The following is a 9,697-nucleotide window of genomic DNA, read 5'->3' as shown; positions in this document are numbered from 1 at the left end:
CAGTGCAACAGCCTTTCTCACGTATGGCCGCATGAATCTACTCTACTGGTCGATGTCGAGGCCAACGTATTGCTGCATCAATAACCTCCCCATCAAGCACGTACTGCTTGCCACAGAGTGCACTCTTCATTGTCACAAACGCCATGTAAGTCAGAAGGTGGAGGAGGAGGAGATTAGTGTTTAACGTCCCGTCGACAACGATGTCATTAGAGACGGAGCGCAAGCTCGGGTGAGGGAAGGATGGGGAAGGAAATCGGCCGTGCCCTTTCAAAGGAACCATCCCGGCATTTGCCTGAAGCGTTTTAGGGAAATAACGGGAAACCTAAATCAGGATGGCCGGAGACGGGATTGAACCGTCGTTCTCCCGAATGCGAGTCCAGTGTGCTAACCACTGCGCCACCTCGCCCGGTAAGTCAGAAGGTGTGAGATCCAGTCTGCACGATGGATGAGAAAGAATAGTTCAACGTTTCACTGCCTGTGACGATATTCGACCAAAAATTGTTGAGATCAGCGTCGTAACGCACAAGCAATTCCACACAGTTCCTCTGTAAGGTGTTCTGTTAGACGGCAAAGAACTCTGAGCATCCCAACTGGTGGACGAGTGTGCAGGACTCCCAAAAGAGACGTCCATTCTTAATTGTCATCCGCCGGTCTCCTCGAGTGGAGCGCCCACACGTTCCAATACTGCAGTAGTCTACTCGCCAGTTACGCGGGAGATCGGACAGCTCAGCACGATCTTGTTGCGATGATGACAGGCGCCTCGCCCAGCTATTCACGGAGCCTTTATTCATTGCCAGCTGACATTCTGCAACTCCCGCAATTTCTGATGTGTCCTGGTTTTACGCCAAAAGAAAGTCAGCTCTCTTATTGGAACACGTCTCCGTTACAGACGCTATTTTGAAAGCTACGTATAGCGCTGCCACCTATCCGAACTTCGTGGAAGTATAGGTGATGAAGCGGGAGTATCCTACAACAAATTTCACATTTTTTTCAACCTAAATTGACCGAGAAAAAAGTGTTGCATTACTTGTCGAACGCACCTCGTATTGTCTGTATGCTCAGACATTTTGCAAATGATGTAGTTAGGCGAGGTGCCAGTGTGGAGAAGAGTTTGTACCTCTAATTCAGACGAATCTTGCATGAGAAGAGACATGCACTCGACCCCCTCCTTATCTTCCAGCTAATTAATTATGCGCACAACGCTAACAAAAAAAAATGTTTCAAATGGCTCTGAGCACTATGGGACTCAACTGCTGTGGTCATCAGTCCCCTAGAACTTAGAACTACTTAAACCTAACTAACCTAAGGACATCACACACATCCATGCCCGAGGCATGATTCGAACCTGCGACCGTAGCAGTCGCACCAACGCTAACAGAAGGAAATGATGGTGGACTATGCTAGTTGGTAAAATAAGCAGTGCACACTCACAATAATTTAATAAAAATCGTAATCTACTAAAAAAAAGAGAACTTTATCATAATAAATAACAGGAAATGGGATTCTGCCTATATCTACGAAATGATATGCGGATTAAATATCACAATGAGATTTATTATATATCAGAACATAAATGCACATGATTGTCGACACACACATTAGGTTGAAGGATAGGGTATACGGCAATATTATGAGAATAAGAGTTGACTCGAGAACAAGGTGCTCCTACTCTCTGTGATGCAACAGATTGACGATAATGTCTGGAGGTCCTAATGAGTCAAATATTAATCTCCCGACTATATACCAGTACCGCAATTAGTAGTGAGAGCTCAAATGGAATCACATGGAGAAACAAGCAAGGCGCTTGCTGCTGAGGGATTCAGTATAAAATTGATAAGGTCCTACAATCCCGGAGCCGCAAAATACTGCGCCAGTACTGAAATCTGCAACACGTCGTCTGTGGGCAGGGTCCTGATTATGTAGGCGCCGACTTCTGCCGTGCAAACAATTCTGTGTCAAGCCCTGGCCGCGAAGGCTGTCCGACCGACCACCGGCCATCCGGCGCCAGACAGTCGCACCCAGCAGGGCACAGTCCACAAGTACTCTCAGAATCAAGAGGACAATGCAGTCAGTCGGTGCCAAGAATCTCCGTTCTGGACGCGCCGGAATGGTAAACACATAAACTGCGGCGACTCCAGACGTCTCGCAGGTCTTTTCGCCCTGCATACAACAGGCGAAACTCGACCGTCGCTCCGCCAGGCGCTTAAGCCTATTGTACGAACTCCTCAGAATTCAGGGAAGTGCAGCCCGCAACTGGAAATGCCGTGTGCCGTGTCCTCCGATGCTTGCCTCGCACAGGCCACCCAGGGAACTAACCCAGCATGTTTAGGAATGAAGTGAATAGTATTTTTTGAGCTCTCAGTACAAATACTCTCATTGTACTAACTCATTCGGTCTGTTACTACCGGGCAATAACATAGAACATTAATAAAATTGATGAAAATGAGAGGAGACATGCAAAAGAGGGCATGGAACGTCTCATTACTCCCCAGTCACTTTAGATTATTTTTGGTAGTGATTGACTCACTTGACAAAGGTAGTGTGTCAATCACTCAAAAAGAATCAGTCTAAACAGTTTCCAAAATGTCACAACAAATACGCAGATTAAAATGGAAACTGATGATAAAATCAAAGGTTGAATTTCTCTTATGACTTTGCCAACATCTTACATTTACGAAGAAGTCATACGCAACACAGTTTGACCCTCAGGGAGCCCACTGTCATACAAGGACATACTCGCACAGTCATACAAATGTTGTACACATGCCACAAGGCCAAGTTCGAAGCTCCAGTAAAATGTTGACCTAATGGACCTGCAAGCTTCCCATTAAGGAAACATTTAAGAATTAGCTATTGGTGCCCATCTCAAACACTCACATACTTCTGCATGAAGCCATATAGACAAACAATATTTATATGCTTCATGGTTGAAACATTTAACCACTCTCACGCCGTTTCCCTGAACAGAAACGATGATAATTTTTCACAGTGACTGATTGACTGATGGTCCATTCACCATTAACCAGAATTTTAACCGCAGACAGCCCGCTCACATACACAAACAAAAATACTCTCGTGTAACTATAGCATATTATTGTGTATAACATTTTGTAATTATTCCCACATACACAAGAAATTTGTACACATAGTGGCAATTGACAGGCATCAACATAAGTGAGATATATTGTACACAAAAAAGACAGAAACTTTGTAAGTGTACCTGTGTGATAGAATATTATGTAACATAGTGTGCATCAACAAAGAAATTGTTGCAAACTGACATGATGATAGGGAACCAGGGTATCTTTAACATGAACATGTATATATAAAAAAGAAGACTGAAAGCTATAAAACAAAACAAAAAACAGTTGACCATAACATCCTTCACAAACTAACATCACACAACGAATCACTCAACACCGTTTCTCGGAACCAGGCGCGGCATCCGGATGTAGCTCCAGTATCCTTCACTCTCTGTAGTGGCATTGTCCGTCGACAAGAAGTCCGTGGGGTGGTACGGCAGCCTGTTGTTGATGTGCAGTACTGTGCGGTACGATGGCAAGCCCATGTACAGGCTTTGATTGTATTGAGGACCGCAAGATTCGGGGCAGGGCCATAGGACAGGTAGTTGGCTGTCCCACTTTGTCTTATCTAGACCGAAAAATTGCAATACAGGATACTACTCTTAGAGTGACTCCAACACTTGTGGAGTCATCTGATGCAGGTTGACACAATGATAGCAGATCGATCAACATCGCCGATTGCTCAGAACTGCTCTCTGTGGGAGAGGAGATAATCACGACAAACTGCAGTCCAGCGATACCCAAAACAGAACTGCTTTGGGCGTGCAGTCTGGCCTATTATAGTGAGTTGTGCGTCCATCATCAGTGCGACTCGAGAGGTCTCTCCGAAGCTTCGTGCCGCCATTGCTGGAGCACGCCCTCATCGTCCGGCACTTCTTCGGCAGTGGAATCCCCATTTCTGCGTCACCGCTGAGCGACGCCGTGCTGTCTCCTCGGCCAGCCGCCAACGGGGTCGCCTGTCCCGGAGGGCTTCCGAGGGTTGTGTCCGCCCTCAGCTGACCCACAGCTGTCCGCCACGTGAGCTGCCGCCCTACTTTCACTGCGCTGAGCAGGTAGGCGGCACGCGCCTCTGAGCCGTCGGGGATAGGGGTGGATGTGTCGTGACTGACAGCTGCCGCCCTCAGGCGTTTCCCCGCGGGTCGGTTCCCATTTACTCCACATCGACCACCTTGTAGTGTCAATTCTCGTCCAGCAGTCACTCGCTGTTCCCGGTACCTGCACAATACTTAAGTCCTTATATAAAGTGCGCCTCTCCAAAAACCGGTTGCAGTGGCCGAGGGGTCCTAAGCGCTACAGTCTGGAACCGCGCTACCGCTACGGTCACAGATCGAATCCTGCCTCGGGCACGCATGTGTGTGATTTCCTTAGGTTAATTAGGTTTAAGTAGTTCTACGTTCTAGGGGCCGATGACCTCAGATATTAAGTCCCATAGTGCTCAGAGCCATTTGAACCATTTTTGAACCTCCCCAAAACTTTTTACAAAAATAGCATTCACAATTCGTAAGGATCGTATTTTGTACAATCAATAAAAAATTAATAGAAATGAATAATTACATGAACAGAACTACACTAATACAATACAAAATTCTTATACTCTGCTGAGAGACTTTGTAATTAATACTTATTATAAAGAATAGTCCCCCCCCCCTTAAACCATGGACCTTGCCGCTGGTGAGGAGGCTTGCGTGCCTCAGCGATACAGACAGCCGTACCGTAGGTGCAACCACAACGGAGGGGTATCTGTTGAGAGGCCAGACAAACGTGTGGTTCCTGAAGAGGGGCAGCAGCCTTTTCAGTAGTTGCAAGGGCAACAGTCTGGATGATTAACTGATCTGGCCTTGTAACAATAATCAAAACGGCCTTGCTGTGCTGGTACTGCGAACGGCTGAAAGCAAGGGGAAACTACAGCCGTAATTTTTCCCGAGGGCATGCAGCTTTACTGTATGATTAAATGATGATGGCATCCTCTTGGGTAAAATATTCCGGAGGTAAAATAGTCCCCCATTCGGATCTCCGGGCGGGGACTACTCAAGAGGATGTCGTTATCAGCAGAAAGAAAACTGGCGTCCTAAAGGTCGGAGCGTGGAATGTCAGATCCCTTAATCGGGCAGGTAGGTTAGAAAATTTAAAAAGGGAAATGGATAGGTTAAAGTTAGATATAGTGGGAATTAGTGAAGTTCGGTGGCAGGAGGAACAAGACTTCTGGTCAGGTGACTACAGGGTTATAAACACAAAATCAAATAGGGGTAATGCAGGAATAGGTTTAATAATGAATAGGAAAATAGGAATGCGGATAAGCTACTACAAACAACATAGTGAACGCATTATTGTGGCCAAGATAGATACGAAGCCCACACCTACTACAGTAGTACAAGTTTATATGCCAACTAGCTCTGCAGATGACGAAGAAATTGAAGAAATGTATGATCAACTAAAAGATATTATTCAGATAGTGAAGGGTGACGAAAATTTAATAGTCATGGGTGACTGGAATTCGGTAGTAGGAAAAGGGAGAGAAGGAAACGTAGTAGGTGAATATGGACTGGGGCAAAGAAATGAAAGAGGAAGCCGCCTGGTAGAATTTTGCACAGAGCACAACTTAATCATAGGTAACACATGGTTCAAGAATCATAAAAGAAGGCTGTATACATGGAAGAAACCTGGAGATACTGACAGGTTTCAGATAGATTATATAATGGTACGACAGAGATTTAGGAACCAGGTTTTAAATTGTAAGTCATTTCCAGGGGCAGATGTGGACTCTGACCACAATCTATTGGTTATGACCTGTAGATTAAAACTGAAGAAACTGCAAAAAGGTGGGAATTTAAGGAGATGGGACCTGGATAAACTAAAAGAACCAGAGGTTGTACAGAGTTTCAAGGAAAGCATAAGGGAGCAATTGACAGGAATGGGAGAAAGAAATACAATAGAAGAAGAATGGGTAGCTTTGAGGGATGAAGTAGTGAAGGCAGCAGAGGATCAAGTAGGTAAAAAGACTAGGGCTAGTAGAAATCTTTGGGTAACAGAAGAAATATTGAATTTAATTGATGAAAGGAGAAAATATATAAATGTAGTAAATGAAGCAGGCAAAAAGGAATACAAACGTCTCAAAAATGAGATCGACAGAAAGTGCAAAATTGCTAAGCAGGGATGGCTAGAGGACAAATGTAAGGATGTAGAGGCTTATCTCCCTAGAGGTAAGATAGATACTGCCTACAGGAAAATTAAAGAGACCTTTGGAGAAAAGAGGACCACTTGTATGAATATTAAGAGCTCAGATGGAAACCCAGTTCTAACCAAAGAAGGGAAAGCAGAAAGGTGGAAGGAGTATATAGAGGGTCTATACAAGGGCGATGTGCTTGAGGACAATATTATGGAAATGGAAGAGGATGTAGATGAAGATGAAATGGGAGATACGATACTGCGTGAAGAGTTTGACAGAGCACTGACCTGAGTCGAAACAAGGCCCCCGGAGTAGACGACATTCCATTGGAACTACTGACGGCCTTGGGAGAGCCAGTCCTGACAAAACTCTACCATCTGGTGAGCAAGATGTATGAGACAGGCGAAATACCCTCAGACTTCAAGAAGAATATAATAATTCCAATCCCAAAGAAAGCATGTGTTGACAGATGTGAAAATTACCGAACTATCAGTTTAATAAGTAGAAGCCGACCCTGGGGGATGATCAGTTTGGATTCCGTAGAAATGTTGCAACACGTGAGGCAATACTGACCCTTCGATTTATCGTAGAAGCTAGATTAAGGAAGGGCAAACCTACGTTTCTAGCATTTGTAGACTTAGAGAAAGCTTTTGACAATGTTGACTGCAATACTCTTTTTCAAATCCTGAAGGTGGCAAGGGTAAAATACAGGGAGCGAAAGGCTATTTACAATTTGTATAGATACCAGATGGCAGTTGTAAGAGTCGAGGGACATGAAAGGGAAGCAGTGGTGGGGAAGGGAGTGAGACAGGGTTGTAGTCTCTCCCCGATGTTATATAATCTGTATATTGAGCAAGCAGTGAAGGAAACAAAAGAAAAATTCGGAGTAGGTATTAAAGTCCATGGAGAAGAAATAAAAACTTTGGGGTTCGTCGATGACATCGTAATTCTGTCAGAGACATCAAAGGACTTGGAAGAGCAGTTGAACGGAATGGATAGGGTCTTGAAAGGAGGATATAAGATGAACATCAACAAAAGCAAAACGAGGATAATGGAATGTAGTCGAATTAAGTCGGGTGATGCTGAGGGAATTAGATTAGGATGTGAGACACTTGAAGTAGTAAAGGAGTTTTGCTATTTGGGGAGCAAAATAACTGATGATGGTCGAAGTAGAGAGGATATCAAATGTAGACTGGCAGTGGCGAGAAAAGCGTTTCTGAAGAAGAGAAATTTGTTAACATCGAGTATAGATTTAAGTGTCAGGAAGTCATTTCTGAAAGTATTTGTATGGAGTGTAGCCATGTATGGAAGTGAATCATGGACGATAAATAGTTTGGACAAGAAGAGAATAGAAGCTTTCGAAATGTGGTGCTACAGAAGAATGCTGAAGATTAGATGGGTACATCACATAACCAATAAGGAGGTATTGAAATTGAATCGGATTGGGGAGAAGAGAAGTTTGTGGTACAACTTGACCAGAAGAAGGGATCGGTTGGTAGGAGGCATCAAGGGATCACCAATTTAGTATTAGAGGGCAGCATGGAGGGTAAAAATCGTAGAGGGAGACCTAGAGAAGACTAAACTAAGCAGATTCAGAAGGATGTAGGTTGCAGTAGGTACTGGGAGATGAAGAAGTTTGCACAGGATAGAGTAGCACGGAGAGCTGCATCAAACCAGTTTCAGGACTGAAGACCACATCAACATAAAGGATAGTGACTTAATCTATGGGCCCATTGTTAATACCAGGGTATGGGTAATTATTGATTTATTAAGATAAAGAGAAGCTGATCCCAGTGGCCTCGATGGATTCCTGAAACTGCTCAAGATATGGGAGCCGCACACAGATATACAATGGACACATATTAGACGAGATGAAATTAGCTGCAATGGCCTTAGTAATGGAAATTAATAAAAACACTATATGTAACTTATCGGCTATACCCGTTTACCATACATACTCCCCCGTCCTGCTGCTCTGAGACAACTCGATGGATGTTGCTGCCTCTGGCGTGGCCGATACGCTGAGTTGGTCGCTACTCATCTGAGATGGAACTGGATCTAGTGAAACGTACGGTGGAAAATTTACACAAAGAGAACACGACAGACTTCGCAAGTTACAATGCAAAGACTCTACCTCTGTAAACACGTTCTTATAAATTCACACTTTTAGACTTCTCTTGTGCGCTATGCCTCACCCCAAGACACCAATTACCGGACTTGTTGAGGAATTCCATACCATCTGCACTACACCGCTCATACGATAAATCCCAAAGACTGCACACATTCAGAGACGTGGCGTACCATCGTACAAGAAACTCACCACACTCCAGAAAGGTTACGCCCAGCAGCGGCGGCATGGGCGGGCACAATGGCCACCTTTGTATATCCACCTCCAAACCCTAAGAGTATGGTGCAAAGTGACGTGGCGTGCCCAACACGCCAACGAAAACAAAGCCTCACTGCGAATAGGTGCAACACTGCAATAGTGTGCCCATGACACCAGTGACAAATACCGCGCAAACAAACAAATGGTGCAACACTCTAAGGCGTGCCCAGAATACTGTTAATATGCATCCAGTAGCTCTTCCTCAACAAAGACGCAGTAATAGGCATGGTGTAAAGACAAAACACCCATGAAGATCGAGCCTGTGTTACCACTTACTCGGAAGAGTGGTGGCTCCACCATATGACGGGAAGTCCGGAAAAGTGTGTTAGAGCGACACTTCGCTTTCGGAGCTAACCAAGATTACTCAAGGATCGTATGTCGCTTCGTAGCCCCTACAAGTTACACATTTACATGTTAAAGAATATAAATAAAAACAAATTACCACACTTAATGCCTAACATGTACACAACAGGAAGATGTTTTATAACCCAGTTTATTTTATAAATGTTTCCCTTTTGTTTCAAACACAGGCAACACATTTTTTTCCTAAACGAAAACTACGTTCTCGCACTCCTTACATTTGTACATATGTAAACAGCTCGGTCCGTGTATTTGTGCGGATTTTCCCCGAGCCGAATCCTCACGGTCCTGCCTTCAATCTCGCCCTCCATTTCTGTTTCGGCGACTGGAACTCGGTTTAGGACCACATATTTCAATTGACTCATCTCGCTGTTCACGTGAATCTCTGCGCCTCCTGCTCGTGTCGTACTGGCGGGTATCGTCTCTGCAAGTTACTCTGCCGTCCTGAATTTTGTCTCCCATAGTCCTGCCTCCCGGATGTTCCATCACGCTCATTCCTTTTGTCATTGTTGTTGTTATTGCGCGGAGCTCCACGAAATTCACCATTGTAATGGTTATATCGCCCTTTCCTTCGATCATGTGCTGCTTCTTTTTCAAAAATTAGCTCCAACTCGTGCAGAAGGCTTTTGAATGTTACAATATTCGATCCGTACTTTCCTAAAAGCGCTTGCTGGTAGCTGCTTGATAGTTTCGCGTAACAGA

Source organism: Schistocerca gregaria, chromosome 6 (assembly GCF_023897955.1).
Source record: "Schistocerca gregaria isolate iqSchGreg1 chromosome 6, iqSchGreg1.2, whole genome shotgun sequence".
Classification (NCBI taxonomy): domain Eukaryota; kingdom Metazoa; phylum Arthropoda; class Insecta; order Orthoptera; family Acrididae; genus Schistocerca; species Schistocerca gregaria.
Note: the sequence above shows the minus strand (reverse complement) of the source record.